At 47.7% G+C, this 16,112-nt stretch overlaps 1 pseudogene; it reads left to right on the forward strand.

Moving 5' to 3' along the window:
* The first annotated feature begins 8,248 nt into the window (after positions 1-8,248).
* LOC101618167 lies at positions 8,249-8,794 on the forward strand (annotated as a pseudogene).
* The last annotated feature ends 7,318 nt before the right edge of the window (positions 8,795-16,112 follow it).

Genomic DNA, 16,112 nt, shown 5'->3' on the forward strand with positions numbered 1-16,112 from the left:
TGGTGCAAGGCCGAGCCAGGTTCACCTGCTGTCCGACATGTCTCTTCTCTCACTGGTGTCCCCTCCAGTAACCTTGGTTCTGGCCCAGCCCTGGCTTTGCACAGTGTCCTTCCTGATCCACAGTTGTGCTTTCTGTGATTCAGTCATCAAGGCCAATGGCAGTCTGAAAATACGGAATAGAAAATACAAGAAGCAAATAATTCATGTCTTAAATAACCTTTTGAAATTTGTTTATTTAATACAGTGAGTGTGTGTGTGTGTGTGTGTGTGTGTGTGTGTGTGTGTGTGTGTTTGTGAAGACAGCTTTCAGGTCAGTCCTTCCCTTCCACCTCACTTGAGGCAGGGTCTGTGTTGCTCACTTTATTTGTTCTGTTCACCAGTTTCTGGGAAATTCTCCTGTCTTTGCTTCCTTTCTTGCCACCAGCATGCTGGGGTTTGCAGAAGCCTGCCACAGCTTCTGGAGATCCAAATTCAGGTGCTCAAGAGTTGCACAGCGAGCTCTTTATCCACTGAGCCATTTCTATAGCCCACTTAGTAACTTTTTAAGTTTAGCATATTCTTTTTTAATTTGCATGTGTAGTATGTGTGGTGTGGTCTGTGTATGTGTTCACATGTGTGCGTGCATGTGTGTGTGTGTGTGTGTGTGTGTGTGCATGCATTCCATGTGCACACATGGAGGCCAGCCGAGAATGCCGAATGTCTTCCTACATTGCTCACCTGGGTGTCTCACTGAAATGGAGTCTCTCTCTGCACCCAGAGGTTTTGTTGTCACGAGCCGTGGTGACTCTGATCTCTGCTCCTCACAGGACTGCAGTGACAGGCATGGGTAGCTGCTGCTAACTGTTGACTTGGGAGCTAGAAAATCAGGCCCTCTTAGACTAAGAATGGTAAGTGCTCCTGCCCACTGCGCCGTCGCTCCAGTCCAAGTTCAGCATGTTCTTATAATTGTTCTAATTATTACCTGTTATTAACTATTCATAAACTTACAACGCTTACTGATGCTCTGTATGTATAGGGAAAGTGTATTGGGTGGAAGGTTTGGTGCCATGGAAGTTCCAGACTTCTGCTAGACTCCTGGCTGTCCTGAGAGTGTTTCCCCAGCCCTGCATACAGATTATCCTGAACTTACAGATAACTACTTATCTCTGTGGGCCTTCACTTTTCTCTTACAGCTAACATGGAAAACTTGTTTCCCTTAGCCAAATCCTAGAGATATCGAGGCAAATGGGAGAAATATACAATGTAAAAATTTACCCCAAAGTTGTAAAATAAGAACCAAGAATGAAAACCCAGGGTCATAGTATTTTCTGAATGGAGAAATCCAGAGTCCGCTTTTTTATGGGGTCCTTACAGCTTGGAACAGCGTGAGGTTTGGAGGTGCATAGGTAGAGGAGGAGAAGGGACACAGCATTCCAAATGCTGCTTGTTTTTCTAAGGACTTTTAAAAGTGTTTTTTTAAGGTGTTTCTTGGTGGGCTTAGGGTTGTGGTCCGGTGGATAGAGTGACTGCCTATCATTCACAAGGCCCTGGGTTGGATCCCCAGCACCCCACAGGCCAAGCAAGGCAATGCACACTTTGGAGGTGGAGGCAGGAAGACTAGGAATTCAGGATCATCCTCGGCTACATACTGAGTTGGAGGCCAGCCTGGGCTACATGTGACCCTGTCTAAAAAAAAATTAAAAGTAGCATTACTGAGGTGTAATGTATATTGAATAACAGTTTTTTTTAAGGTGGCTCTTTGTGAGCTGAAGACATGACTTAGTGGTTAAGGTGCTTGCTTATGAAGCCTAAGTACCTAGGTTTGATTTCCTAGGAGCCATGTAAGCCAGATGCACAAGGTGACGCATGTGTCTGGAGTTCGTTTTCAGTGGCTAGAGGTCCTGACTTGCCCATTTTCTCTCTCTCTCTCTGCCTCTTTCTCTCAAATAAATAAAAGAAATTAATACACAAATTAAATTTTTTAAAGTGGCTTTTGGGTGGGAAGATAGATCAGTTGGTAAACTATTTGCCTTAAAATCATGAGGTCCTATGCTTGAATTCCAGTGCTAGGGAGATAGAGATAGAAGGATTCTTGGAACTTTCTGAGAAGACAGTCTAGCCCACTTAGGGAGTTCCAGTTTGGTGAGAGGCCCTGTTTCAGAGAAGATGGTGTGCCTGTACAGCAGGCTGTCCTTTGGCTTGCACACACAGGAATGCGTATGATGTGTATACATGTATGTGCATACACACACAGAAATGGTTCTTATTTTTTTCTGAAACCATTAACCAAACATTAAAAATAACTCCTGTAATAAATATTTAACTGAGGAATCTTGGGATTATTGCCAAGGTCTCTGAGCTTTATGTTTCTATGGCTTAGAAGTTTGGGGCTTGACCTGGAGCTATCTAGGTGAACTGTGGAGAATGAGGGCTCCACGCAGAGTTAGAAGAGTCAACTGGGTGTTTGGGGCAAAGGCACGGGGCCAGTGGGTGGGCCACCGCAACTCAAGTTCACAGGCAGACTCTGAGCCTAGCGTGGGACCATCCAGCTCCATCATCAAATACCAGAGTCATGCAACATGCCGCCCTGGGCAGACTTGGTTCTCTTTCTCAGGACTGCAATCGTGAAGTGTTTCCTTGCCTTTAACTGCAGCCTTCCTTGGTGTAGTTCTTTCACCAGGAGCTCTGTTTCTAGCCAACCATGCACTCTCTTGTGGGCACATGAGCTTATTCACATTATGGAAGAGCTCAGTGGCACACATTGTCCTGGAAGGGATGGGGAAGGGATGGAGATGGGCCGGCACCTAATATAGCTATTCCCTCCTCTGCAGGGAGAATGCAGCACCTAGTGTGAGCAATATAATAGGACTGATTTCTCTCCCTTCCCCACTCCTGGAGCCTCTGTCTCTGTCTGTCTCTCTCCTCTCTCTCTCTCTCACACACACACAGTGAGAGAGAGAGAGAGAGAGAGAGAGAGAGAGAGAGAGAGAGAGAGAGAGAGACAGAGAGAGAGAGGGAGAGAGAGAGACAGGAGAATTTTTGAAATATGACTCAATGCTACAAAGCAGGCCTTTGAACTGAACAGTGCACAGGCACTCTGTGAAGATGAGTTGAATTCTGGCGGCATGACCGCATTGTGGTTGACTCCGCCCTGAGGCCAGATCAAGGCAAAGGCATCCCTGCCTCCCTCAGCCACATCAAAGTGGGGAGGGGGCACAGGAACAAAAGAAGACCTTTTTCTCTTTCCCCATGAGAGGGCAACTGTGGGAGCCCGGGATGGAAGGTGGTGACTGGGGATTGTGTGACGTGGAGTTTTACACATCCACTGGGAAGCAGCAGAAACCTGCACCTCCATCTGGACCCCAAGTGTGCCTGACCATGATACAGGGTCACATAGCAACTGCTGAAGCTAGAGCCCTGGTAACCCTACTGTTATCCCGATGCCTCTAGATCCAAACAGCAATGGCAACTGGGAATATTTCTTTCTTTTTAAGTTTTTATTCTTATTTTCTCTTTAAATATTTAATAATTTATTTTAGAGAGATAGAGAGAGACAGAGAGAAAGAGGTCGTCAGAGAGAACATGGGTACACCAGAGCCTTCTGCCACTGCATATGAACTCCAGATGAATGAATCACTTCGAGCATCTGGTTTTATGTGGGTACTGGAGAATCGAACCCAGGCCATTAGGTTTATAAGCAAGTGTCTTTAACCACTGAGAAATCTTGCCAGTTTCACTTCTTAAGCTTTTTATTTTTTATTTTTATTTAATTTGAGGGGGGGGCATTGAGAATAGGCATACCAGGGCCTCCAGCCACTGCAAATGAACTCCAGATGCATACGCTACCTTGTGCATCTGGCTTACCTGGGTCCTGGGGAATTGAACCTAGGTCCTTCTATTTTGATGTTATCATTTCCCCCCTCATTGTGCAGATCTTGTATAGGTAGGTCCTAATTCTAAAGCATTCTTTTCTACCTGTTTGCTATCTTTTTTCATTTAGCTATCCATGAAGTTGAATATTTTATAGCTGAGTCACATAAAATCCTTTAGAAACTGGAGTTCATGTACTTTAAAAAAGTTTCTTTATTGGGCTGGAGAAATTGCTCAGTGGTTAAGGTACTTGCCTACAAAGACAAACAACCTGAATTTGATTCCTTAGTACCCATGGAAAGCCAGATGTACAAAGTGGTGCATGCACAGGCAGTTCATTTGCAGGGGCTAGATGCCTGGCGTGACCATTCTCTCTGTCTCTCTTCTCTCTCTACTTGCAAATAAAAGCTAAAAAAGCTTTTTATCAAATGATATCTATGACAAATTGTTACATTAAGAATGCAGGGCTGGGGAGATGATCCCATAGCTAAAGTCATGTAAACAGTAAGTCCTGAGTTCAGATCCCCACACCACGTAAAACGCCCGTTGTCCTGATTCTGCATGCCTCACTCCCAGCTGTGGGGAGAGAGAAACAAAGAGCCTCTTATGACCACTAGCTAGCTAGTCTAACAGAACTGCTGAACTCTAGGTTCATCGTGAGACCCTGTTTCAAAGAGTAAGTGGAGAGTGATCAAGGAAGACACCAGACATCTACCTCTGACCTCCACACACATACGAGGACACATACTCACATGCACACAACCTACACATACACACAAAAAGAAGACGTGATGGAATGATGTGTGTAGCAATTTTTTTAACAATTTCACATGCATACAATACGTAGCTCTGGGAAGTTGCATACCAAATCATTGGGTGTATTGGGAATGAAAGATTGAAATTAAAGAACTTTAATTTTTAAAAAATTATTTATTTATTTATTTGAGAGAGAGGTAGATAGAAGGGGAGAGAGAGAGAGAGAGAGAGAGAGAGAGAGAGAGAGAGAGAGAGAGAGAGGGAGAATGGGTGCCTAGGCCTGTAGCCATTGCAAACGAACTCCAGACACATGCACCACCTTGTGCATCTGGCTTTATGTGGGTCCTGGAGAATTGAGTCTGTGTTCTTAGTTTTTGCAGGCAAGCACCTTAACCACTGAGCTATCCCTCCAGCCCAAGAACTTAAATTTTTTAGTTAATTTGCTTTTCCAGACATTCTTGAAGACCTAATTGATTATATAACATGTACATGGTCTTTCCCTTTGAAATACCCTACCAAACGAAAGCCTCATCCTACTCCTAAACTTCTGGTAAGCCTGACATGAAGAGATACATTCTTACAATGTCAAGTCCTCCCTGCTGCCTTCCATCCCCAACAAGGCAGCATTAGTTCCTGATTTACACTCTGGCTGAGGGCAGGTTTCTTTCATCATGGGCTTTGCTATTGTTAACTTTTTAAAAACTAAGCTTTTAGATATACGTATGTGTGTGAGGTGTGTGTGCATGTGTGTATGCCAGTGCTCATGTGTGTGTGTGTGTGTGTGTGTGTGTGTGTAGGCCAGAGGTTGATGTTGGATATTCTCCTTAGTCTCTACCATATTTTTCAAGACAGGGTCTCTCGGATTCAGCTCAAACTAGCCAATGAGCCTAGGGGTCTGCCTGTCTCCACTTCCCAGAAATGTAATTACAGGTGTGTGCGCCCACAGCTAGTATTTTACATGAGTATGTCGCCCAGGAATCTGGGTTTTGGGATACTGGAATCTGAACACAGGTCCCCATGCTTACACATGGCAAGCACGTTACTCACTGAGCCCTCTCCTCAGCCTGTAATAAATTTTAATTATACCTTTTGTATTCTGACGTCTAGTAACTGCATGTTTTATGGCATACAGTGTGACAGTTCAGTACATGTATACAGTATGTGTGATGGTTCATCTCAACTGTCAGCGTGACTGGATTTAGAATTTGCTATGACTGTAAAGTCATTTCCAGAGAGGTTTACCTAAGAAGGGAAGACCCACCCTGAGTGTGGGGAAAAGAAGCAGAGGAGAAGCAGGTGGAGAGTCAGAGCTCAGCTCTCTGCTTCCCGACTTCGGGTACAGTGCAGGCAGCTCCCCCGTGCCCCCACCGCCATGCCTTGCCCTCTGGGATGGACAGTGTCCCCCCAACCACGAATGAAAGCAAGCCTGTCCTTCTTGCTTGTCAGCAATGAGAAAAGTGTCTAATAGTGTAATGTTTAGAACAGGGTAGTTAGCAGCCCTTTTACCTTGGATATTTATCATTTATTTTGTGTTAGAAGTGTTCAAAATGGGCTGGAGAGTTAGCTCAGTGGTTAAGGGTGCTTGCTTGTAAAGCCTGATGGCCTAGGTTCAATTCCCAGCCCCCATGTAAAGCTAGAAGCACGAAGTAGTGCATGTATCCAGCTTTGTTTGCAGCCACAAGAGGCCCTGGTGTGCCCATTCTCTCTCTCTCATAAATAAACAAAAATTTTAAAAAATGTTCAAAATCCACGCTACTTGCTATTTTGAGATATACAGTTAATTGCGGCCACTCATAGCTGCCCGGCCGCGCAGGAGGGCTTAGAAGCCCCTCTCCTGTCCAACCCCAGGCCTGTCTTGCTACCATCCCCTCCCCACCCCCACTCGTCCCTGGCTCTGATAGCGACTCTTCCTTCCACTTCCAAGTCATTACTGTTCAGTCTTAATTGGCTCTCAATTGTACAAAACTCCTTTACTTCTAGGGAAGCAGTTTTTGAAGATTTTTTTTCTTTTTCACATTTCAAAGAGTAGCACCTGGAATGAAGCAACAAAGACCGTCAGCGGCATCTTGAGACCCTCCACTCCCCCTGTATTTTCAGATGCTTTCTCATGTTACGCTTCCTTTTGGTTTTAGTCATGTATGGGCTTACTCTCTTGGACTTCGATGGAAACAGTGCGAAGTGACCAGTGGGCACAGCTCAGCGCTGCGCAGCGGGTCTCACGCGCCGCCGCAGCCTCCCCGCGCTCTGCTCTCCGCTGCGGCGGCTTCCCAGCCAGCACGCAGGGCGGCGCCGCCACGTGCTCCGAACGCGGCGAGCTTGGCCCATCGCGCCCGTCCCCCAGGGTCTCCTCTGTTCTCCGGCATCAAACGCAGCTTGTTTTGCTCTGCAGGCTTCCACAAAGTGCCGGCGGCCTTCTTCTCGCTGCTGTAGTCTGCCTGCAGCGATTGAGTAATTAATTCCTAAGACAGGAATAAGTGGGTGTTGGAGGGGAGGGTTTGGCCATGCAGCTAGGCCTAAGCAGTTCAGCAGAGCGGACCTGGAGGTGCTCTCCCCACCCTTCCTTCATGCCCTGAGAACAGGGTGGCAGCCTCTGCCATCAGCCTTGCCCAACCTTCTCTGCCCACACCATCCTGGCTCCACCTCCCTTGGCTTCTCTCTACCAGGTCCAAATCCCTGCCTCTGGGCACTTGAGGCCACAAGACTGGCGGCCTCACCCAGAACAGTTCGAGTAACAGGATAACAACTGTGGGTGCCCACACCCTAGTATATCTGTGCAGACTTTTGGATGGCTCCTCTAAGGACTTATCTTTTGTTTGGATACTTAAAAAAAATCTAGAAAGGCCAGCTGCCTTTAATCCCAGCACTCAAGAGGCAGAGGTAGGAGGGTTGCTGTAAATTCAAGGCCAGCCTGAGACTACATAGTGAATTCCAGCCCAGCCTGGGCTAGAGCGAGACCTTATCTCGAAACCCTCCCTCTCCCCCAAAATAAATCTAGAAAAATAATCATTAGCATGAGAATAAAGAGAATACACAGCAGCCCAGCTTGTGTCCATGTTTGCCTGGGTGAGATACCCTTGTAAGCCTGGCCTAACATCAGGGAATCCCTTGCCACCAGAACTGCCAAAAATGAGCCCCCAGGTGCCGACAGTTTAATGCTCATGTACGCGGTGACACTTCTGTACCTTGCTGGGGAGCCTGAGGAGAGCTGAGCCCTGGGCCTCTTTCCTCCTCCTCTTCTATTCATCTGCCAAACCAGAGGTGGCTGCTCTGAGAGCCCAATAAAAGTGCTGCTTCTGGGGCTGGAGAGATGGCTTAGTAGATAGGGCATTTGCCTGCAAAGCCACAGGACCCAGGTTCAATTCCCCAGGACCCATATAAGCACAAGGTGGCACAGTGGCTGGAGGCCCTGGTATACCTATTCTCTCTCTCTCTCTCTTCTTGCCAGCCTCTTTCTCTCTCAAATAAATAAATAAAAATTTAAAAAAGTGTAGCTTCTGTCAGGCACACCCTTCTGCTGCTGTTGTCCACCTGATGTTGGCCAGGAGGTGAAGTCCATCCGCTGCTGATGCCCACTGTTTTCTCCTGCCCTCACGGAGCTTTCCCCACAGTCTAACTTTCTGGAGCAGCAGCCTCAGCAGCCATCATGTCTCCACTCTGGGGGCCTGCCGTGCGCTTCACACGTGCCCAGCCTGGGGTCCTCATGGGTGCCTGCTTTGTGCATGGCGAGTCCCTACATTGGTATGCAAGCCTGCAGAAGCCCTCTCGGCATCTGCCCCGCTGGGCCCTGGCTCCTGTCTGGGGCACGTTGTATTCAGCTATGAGGTGTGGTTCTTACATGTTCTGGAAAAAGCTGGGGGGGGGGGGGTCACAGAGGAGGCTGTGGTTCTCTTGGTCTCTATACTGGTCAGCTGGCCTGGAACTGGACATGACCCCCATCTTCTTTGGCACCTGGCAGATGGGTTGAGCCTTGGCAGACCTTCTGCTCATCAGTGGGACAGCAACCGCCATGACCATGGCCTGGCATTGGGTGAGCCCACCAGTTGTCCACCTGCTCTATCCCTCCCTGGCCTGGCTGGCCTCTGCCACCATGCTGAACTACTGTGTGTGGAGCTACAACCATGGCCGTCCTGGGGGCTGGTGGCCTCCAGAGCAAGGACACCCAGACTGCCAAGGATGGCAGCATCACTAGCTGGGCGCCATGGGTGGCAGTAGCCATCACACTTCCATGGTCACCAAGCCTGCTGGTCTGCCTGGATCTTGGCCCAGGGGGTCTCCATCAGTTCCAGAGGTGGTCCTTGCTGATCCTGTCCAGGGACAGCATCTGTCTTCCCTCACTGCTCCAAGCATGCGTTTGCAACATGGGGTTTTACAAGCTGAATAAAGTTTTACAAAAAAATGTTGCACCTGTCAATAAAATAACACGCACAGCACTGCGCTGCCTCCAGGTCCTGCAAGGGTCCGTGGGCCCGGGTCGAGGGCTTGTGTCTGCAGGAAATGGCTGCCCTCTGCCCTCCTTCACCAGGGACTTGGAGCTGCAAAACCCCAAGCAGGTGACAGCAGGGCTGGTAATGCTCAGCATGAAAGTGGGGACAATTGCAGACACCCCCCCCCATGATGTGATTGGAGCCATAAGTGGCTGTTGCTCTCAGGCTTGTGGATCCCGCTTTGTCATGGAGGAGCCAGGAACACAGCCGGGGTTGGGCACAGGGCACGCCAGCATTTCCTAACGTATACTCCCTATGAACCTGCAGATGGCATCCAGTCAACTAATTCTACTAAACAAGCAAGCCCTAGGGATTCATTCATCTCTGCCCCCCAACACAGGGTTTATAGGTGTTTATCACCATGCTCAGCATGTCGCATGGGTGCTGGGGGTCCACTGTCATACTCTCATGCTTGTGCAGCAAGCACATAACCATTGGGAAATCTCCCTAGCCCAGTTTTATCTTTAGCCAAGCCCATGAGCACCTCAGGTGGCATTTGGGTAGGAAGGACCATGGAATACTCCTTGCACGGTCCACCTCTATGCCAGCCTTTACATTTTGGAGCAAAGAAACCTGTTGTTGAGATGTTACTCCAACTTGGATTTTGCCCTGTGTTAAGCCTGGACATTCATTTGGCTCTTTCTGTGTTCCCTTGACATCAGGATGTGGCAGTGTGCCGAGACATTTCAGGACAATGGAGTTGTGAAGACCCCCGGCCAGCTGCCTGGGCTCAGGTTCTAGTTCTGCGACTCACCTGGCACTCAGGTTTCTCAGCAGGGCTGACAATAGAAAGTAAGTTAGGCCAGGTGTGGTGGCACACGCCTTTAATCCCAGCACTTGGGAGGCAGAGGTAGGAGGATCGCCATGAGTTCGAGGCCAGCCTGAGACTACATAGTGAATTCCAGGTCAGCCTGATCTACAGTGAGACCCTGCCTTGAAAAACAAAACAAAACAGCAAAAAAAGAGTAAGTTAGGAGTTCACCGAGGACAAATGAGATCATTCTTATAGAGTCAGCTTAGCGCCAGACACCGAACAAGTGCTCAGGAGTCATTCACACTGATTCATTCTTAGTGCTGCACAGGGGTGCGGCCCTGACCCATTTTTCTGAGTTAAAGTCTCCTCTTTTACCTACTCATCTCCCTTCCCTCACTGCCGACACATAGCTTTCTTTTAAAACCTTTAAGCATGGCATTTACTATTATGGAAATTGAGACTTAGGGATCAATGGATTTTACTAACCTGTTGATGACAGAAGTATCATGTGGCTATATATTCATGGAACTGGCACTGCTGGAGGAGGGGCCCCTTGCTGGCTAGTTCTCTACAGGGTCAGATATTTCACAATTCTAAGTGAAGCTGGCTTCTGGATTGAGGCTTGCTTGAACCTTGTCAGTCTTAGGGGTAGTGAGCCGGTGTACCAGGACTGTGTTAGACTCCTCTGCGGTCTCCTGTGACTTGGGCCCACTGCCTCCCACCTGGGGTACGGAGAGTTGTTTCTCCTTTGGAATGTGCTTTTCAAGTGCTGGGAGTGGGATGAAGGCCTCGACCACATGTCCTATCCTGTACCCCCCCCCCGCCCCCCACGTGCTGACTCACCTGTGGTTTTCGTTCCCAGAACCTCTTCTGCTGTGTTTTGGTTTTGAGGGAGTCGTGTGTACGCCTTGCTTCTCCCACAGCTGAGCCGGGCCTGGCCTCACCCCACTCACCACACCCAGATCTTCCCAAGAAACGTCCCGAGTGTGCACTGTGCAATTTTCTGGCTCATGAGAAAAGAGATGGAGAGTGAGGTGCTATTTTGGACATTTTTAGTTCAATAAAAACAATGAGACACCAAAGCTGATGTTTTACTTGACTCAGCTTCTAAAAATTCCGCACCCTGGAGCTCAGGGTTTGCGGTCCACCCTGCAAGCCAGGCGTCTACCTGTTGCACGAGTCTCCTACATCATCTCAGGATGGGCGGGGGTGCTCAGGATGGGGGGCTTTTTTTTTTTTTTTTTTTTTTTTTACCCCTGCCTGCACATTAGCTTTTGGAACATTGCCTTAACTTGATGGTAAATCCCTGAGAAAAGGAATTAAATCTGATCTTTTCAAAAGTTTTTTTTTTTTTGTTTGTTTTTGTAAAAGCAAATCATTCTTACTGTCAATTAAAACATACGAAATGCAGAAAAGTGCAGGGAAGAAAGTATCAGTTGAAATGCAGCCCACGCTGCTGGTGACATCTGTACCTAGAGATGTCTGCCTACACTGTTTCCTATGTGGACTGTCGTCACTTTAGTGGTGACAGCTCCACACAGGGCTGTCATTTTTCTTCTGCTTCTCCTTCCCAACCCTAGGGCCAAGTTTTGTTTTGTTTTTCTTTTCTTCTCTTTTTCCCCCCTTTGCTCCTCCCCCATCTCTTTTTGGTGTTGGGACCAAATCCAGGGCCTCAAGCTGGAGCCAGAACAGTACTGCTGAGCCACACCCAGTGCCCGTGGGGAATGGTTTTGGTGTAAGAGTAAGATGAAGTAGGAACTCTGAGACCCTTTGATTGATGGCCTTGCTTGATTATTCAACACACAGTCCTAGAAAGACAGAATGACAAATAGTTGGGAACACAGGCCCAGTAGCCAAACTGCCAGGATTTGAAGCCTGCCTATTCCTCGCTAGCCCTGGCGGGGGGTGGGGGGCGGGGACCCATAAACTCTAGTGCCTAAATTTCTTCATCTCTACAGCGGGGATTATAATAGCACCTACCCTATGCATTTGCACTAGGTCAGTCGTGTGCCACCTCATGACATTCAGGCAGCTGATAGACTGAGCACATGACAGTTTATATCCCAAAGCTTAGGTGTGTAGAAGGGACATCATCTAAGTATATGCCTGAAGGGTGACAAAATCAACTCAGGTCACCCTTCTCAAAACACCAATGTATAATTGTACTTGACTGTGTTTTTAAAATGTAATTCTATTTTAAAATATACAAATACAAGTTGTGTATGTTTCTGTACAACATGATGGTTTGGAATAAGTACACATTGTAGAATGAGCTAATTAACATATGTATGTATGACCTCACATAATGATCACTTTTTGTGGTGATTACACTAAAGTGTATGTGTTCAGCACTTTTAAAAATAATACCATTATTATTAACTGTCTCACTGTATCACTGTGTTATATTGATTGTGTTAAAACCAGCATATGGTGAGAGTTGCACTGACTCTATTAACCTGTGAGGCCCCTGGGAATCTGAGAGAAGGTGTACTACAGAGCTCACTTCGGTGACACATAGCTAACAGTGGATAGGAGTTAGGAGTCAGCTCAGGACATTTATCTGTTGTCTGTTGTTGCCTCATGCCACTAGAATACAACCATGCGGAGGAAGGCAATGAATGAGTGCTGAGGACTTACCTTGGAGAAAGTAGCTGATGGGAGGAAAGGGCTTATTTTGTCTGACAGTCTTGAGGGGAAGCTCCATCATGGCAGGGGAAGGATGGTAGGATAGAGATTGGGCATCACATTTTGTCATGGCTGGCAGTCAGCAGCAAGAGTGAGCTGATCTGTGGCAAGGAGTAAACTGGACTATGATACCCCAAGCTCACCCCAACAACACACCTCCTCTATTAAGGCTCCACCATCCAAACTGCCACCAGCTGGGGACCAAGTATTCAGAGCACTGGAGGCTAGGGGGAACATCTCATTTAAATGACACCATTTATCCCTGGTGATCTTGAGGAAGAGTGCTTAAGGTTGCCTGGGAGTCACGGGAGAGCGTCTTCTTGCAAGGGTAAACCAGCCTTCTTAATCCTCCAGGACACACAGACGAAAACACTGGGAGTGCTGGGGGCAAAGAAGAGCTGGCTTTTAGGAACATCCTTGTCTCCTCCTGAACAGCTTCCCTGGAGGGATGGGGAACTCTGACAGTGAATATCACACACAGTGATTTGAATGTGAAATGTCCCCCATAGCCTCATGTGTTTGTGATTAAGCCTCATACTTAATTTTCAGCATGTTGAGCCTTTGAGAGATGCAACCTTGCTAGAGGAGGTGTGTCACTAGGGGTGGACCTTGGGGAGTTATAATCAAGGTTCACCCTTGCTACTTCATCCTTGCTGCTATGGAGATGTGAGGCCTGGCTGTCTGCTCCTGCCATGCTTTTCCTGCCATGATGATGTATCCCCTGGAAGATGGGAATAAACCCTTTCTTTATATAAGCTGCTTCTGGTTGGGTAATTTGTCCCAAAAATGAGACAATAACTGTTACACGTACTTGAGCATCTTGGGTGGTGGGCACTTCCTCTCCTCTCCTCTCCTTTTTTTTTTTTTTTTGTTTATTTATTTGAGAGTGACAGACAGAGAGAGAAAGAGGGAGAGAGAGAGAGAGAGAGAGAGAGAGAGAGAGAGAGAGCGAGAGAATGGGCATGCCAGGGCATCCAGCCACTGCAAACGAACTCCAGATGTGTGCGCCCTCTTGTGCATCTGGCTAACGTGGGTCCTGGGGAATCGAGCCTTGAACTGGGGTCCTTAGGCTTCACAGGCAAGCGCTTAACTGCTAAGCCATCTCTCCAGCCCTCCTCTCCTCTTTTCATATTACTATGTCCTTGGCTTCAGTCCAGAAACCTTCTAGGCCCTTTTGTTTCTTCTCTTTGTGATCTTCATCTTAGTAGTCAGTGATTCCTAATCTGAGGACTGCGATGGAAGCAACAAGGGACTTAGAAGTTTCTGTGCAGCAAAAAGTGAGCATCATGGCTGGAGAGATTGCTTAGTGGTTAAGGCATTTGCCTGCCAAGCCAAAGGACCCAGGTTTGATTCCCCAGGACCCATGTAAATCAGATGCATAAGGTGGCGCATGTGTCTATAGCTAGTTTACAGTGGCTGAAGGCCCTGATGTGCCCATTCTCTTGCTCTCTCTCTGCCTCTTTGTCTCTCTCTCTCTCAAATAAAGAAATAAATAAATTTTTAGAAAGAAATGAACATCAGTGGTTATGTTTGATGATTGAGATGATACAGAGATGGAGGAAAGCAGAGGTAGTATGAGATTTTAAATATTTATTTCTTTATGAGAGAGACAGAGAATACATGGGTGTGGCAGGCCTCCAGCCACTGCAAATGAACTCCAGAGCAAGTACCACCTTGTGCATTTAGCTTTATGTGGGTACTGGGGAAACAAACCTGGGCCTTTAGGCTTTGCAGGTAAATACCTTAACCACTGAGCAATCTCTCCAGCCCCAGGATGATATTTTAATTATACCCATACAAAGTCTAAACAATTCTCACTAACCAGGCATCTTGGGAGGGAGTTCAATAAAACACTCTCCTAAGTCTGACCCTTGGTTGTGAACCCCAGTGAGATGCCTGCTGAGTCTTAGGAAGCAGACATTCTTCAGCGAGTTTCCAAGTGTACTGTTTGGGTTAGATTCTCTTGTTCTGTCAGTTCCCCCACAGATCCAGCTCACCAGCACAAACACCAGTGCTGGAGTGAGCCATGGTGTTTGTGTTTCAAGCAGTACATGATTGGCACTGGGACACACGCTGCAATTCTTTCACGAAGTGTACTTTTGTGGCATTTAGTTCGAGGTGCTATGGAAGGGAGGTCTTGTGAAAGAAAAAAATGGACAGCGTGGAACACCTGAGCCCAGGTGGGCCTGATGAGTATCAAAAGCTCAGAGGCTGCTTCTGGGTTTGAGCAAGCAGGTGACCTCAGACAAGGCTTTCTACCTCTTCCTCTTTCCCTTTTATCCTTTTCTTTCTCTAAGTTTTCAATAGGGTCTTGCTGTGTAGCCTGGCCTAGCCTGGAAATTGGGTACTTGGATACTGGGATTACAGGTGTTCACCACTGTGCTTGGCTTTGCTTTCTTCTTTAAAAGTAGGAACAGGACTGGAGAGATGGCTTAGTGGTTAAGCGCTTGCCTGTGAAGCCTAAGAACCCCGGTTCGAGGCTCGGTTCCCCAGGTCCCATGTTAGCCAGATGCACAAGGGGGCGCACGCGTCTGGAGTTCGTTTGCAGTGGCCGGAGGCCTTGGCGTGCCCATTCTCTCTCTCTCCCTCTATCTGTCTTTCTCTCTGTGTCTGTCGCTCTCAAATAAATAAATAATTAATTAAAAAAAAATGTAGGAACACTGAGTTGTGTCCTAGATGCCAGCACAAGTCTCCCCAAGATGGTTCCACCGACAGTATGCATGAAAACTACTCACCTTCCAAGTGTTTTCAGCTTTAGATCATTAGCATATCACATCCTCCCCTTGCTACAGGAAGAAAGCTGATCTCTTGAGCACCGTTTTCCCGGCTTTCTGACCACAGAGCCCTTTTGATGGTTGGCTGGTGCTGCGTGGAGACAGCTTTGGAAATGGTCTTGAGCGCCTTCCTGCTCTGCATCCTGTGCTCAGAAACTTGTCTCCTGAAAAGTCCATGCTGGTGATCTTCACTTGAGTGGGCCTCCGCTCAGACCTGTTGAAGGTGGCCTGCCCCAGAGCACGTCACAGAGCTGAACCCTACCACTGGCTTCCAAGGACTGGCACCCAGAAATGCTCTAGTCCATAACTCGATGGTCTTAAAGTACATCAAGTCGTCCTAGTGCATCCTGTGTGCGCAGCCCACAGTCTCCCCTATCACTGAGCGTCCCAGGCCCCAGGAGCCCCCACGGCCCCAGCCCTTGGTGGCTCTCCCTCCCTCCAGGCACCAGTCATTAGCTCGACTGACTCCCAGCCTCTGTTCTTCCTCTGCCTCCTCCTACCTTGGTTCTGCCCTTAGGGGAACCCAGCTCGGCTAAGGAGCAGTGAGCTGAGGAGGGACCAGGTTGGTCTCCCCTTTCTTTCCTCTGCATCCTGCTTCCCACCTTGAAGCAGGAAACACCTACCTCCTATTGGAAGTCACTAAGAATGACTCCCTGCTTTGAAAGAAATCTTTACTTTTTTCATTTCAACTCACTGATCATAATGCTGAGGATGGAACCTTGGGCCCGGCACATGCTAGGTAAGCGCTCTACCCTTGAACTACATCTCCAACCTTTGAAAGACGCTTAAAAAAATCAAGATAAGTTGAAT

Source organism: Jaculus jaculus, chromosome 4 (assembly GCF_020740685.1).
Source record: "Jaculus jaculus isolate mJacJac1 chromosome 4, mJacJac1.mat.Y.cur, whole genome shotgun sequence".
Taxonomy (NCBI): Eukaryota; Metazoa; Chordata; class Mammalia; order Rodentia; family Dipodidae; genus Jaculus; species Jaculus jaculus.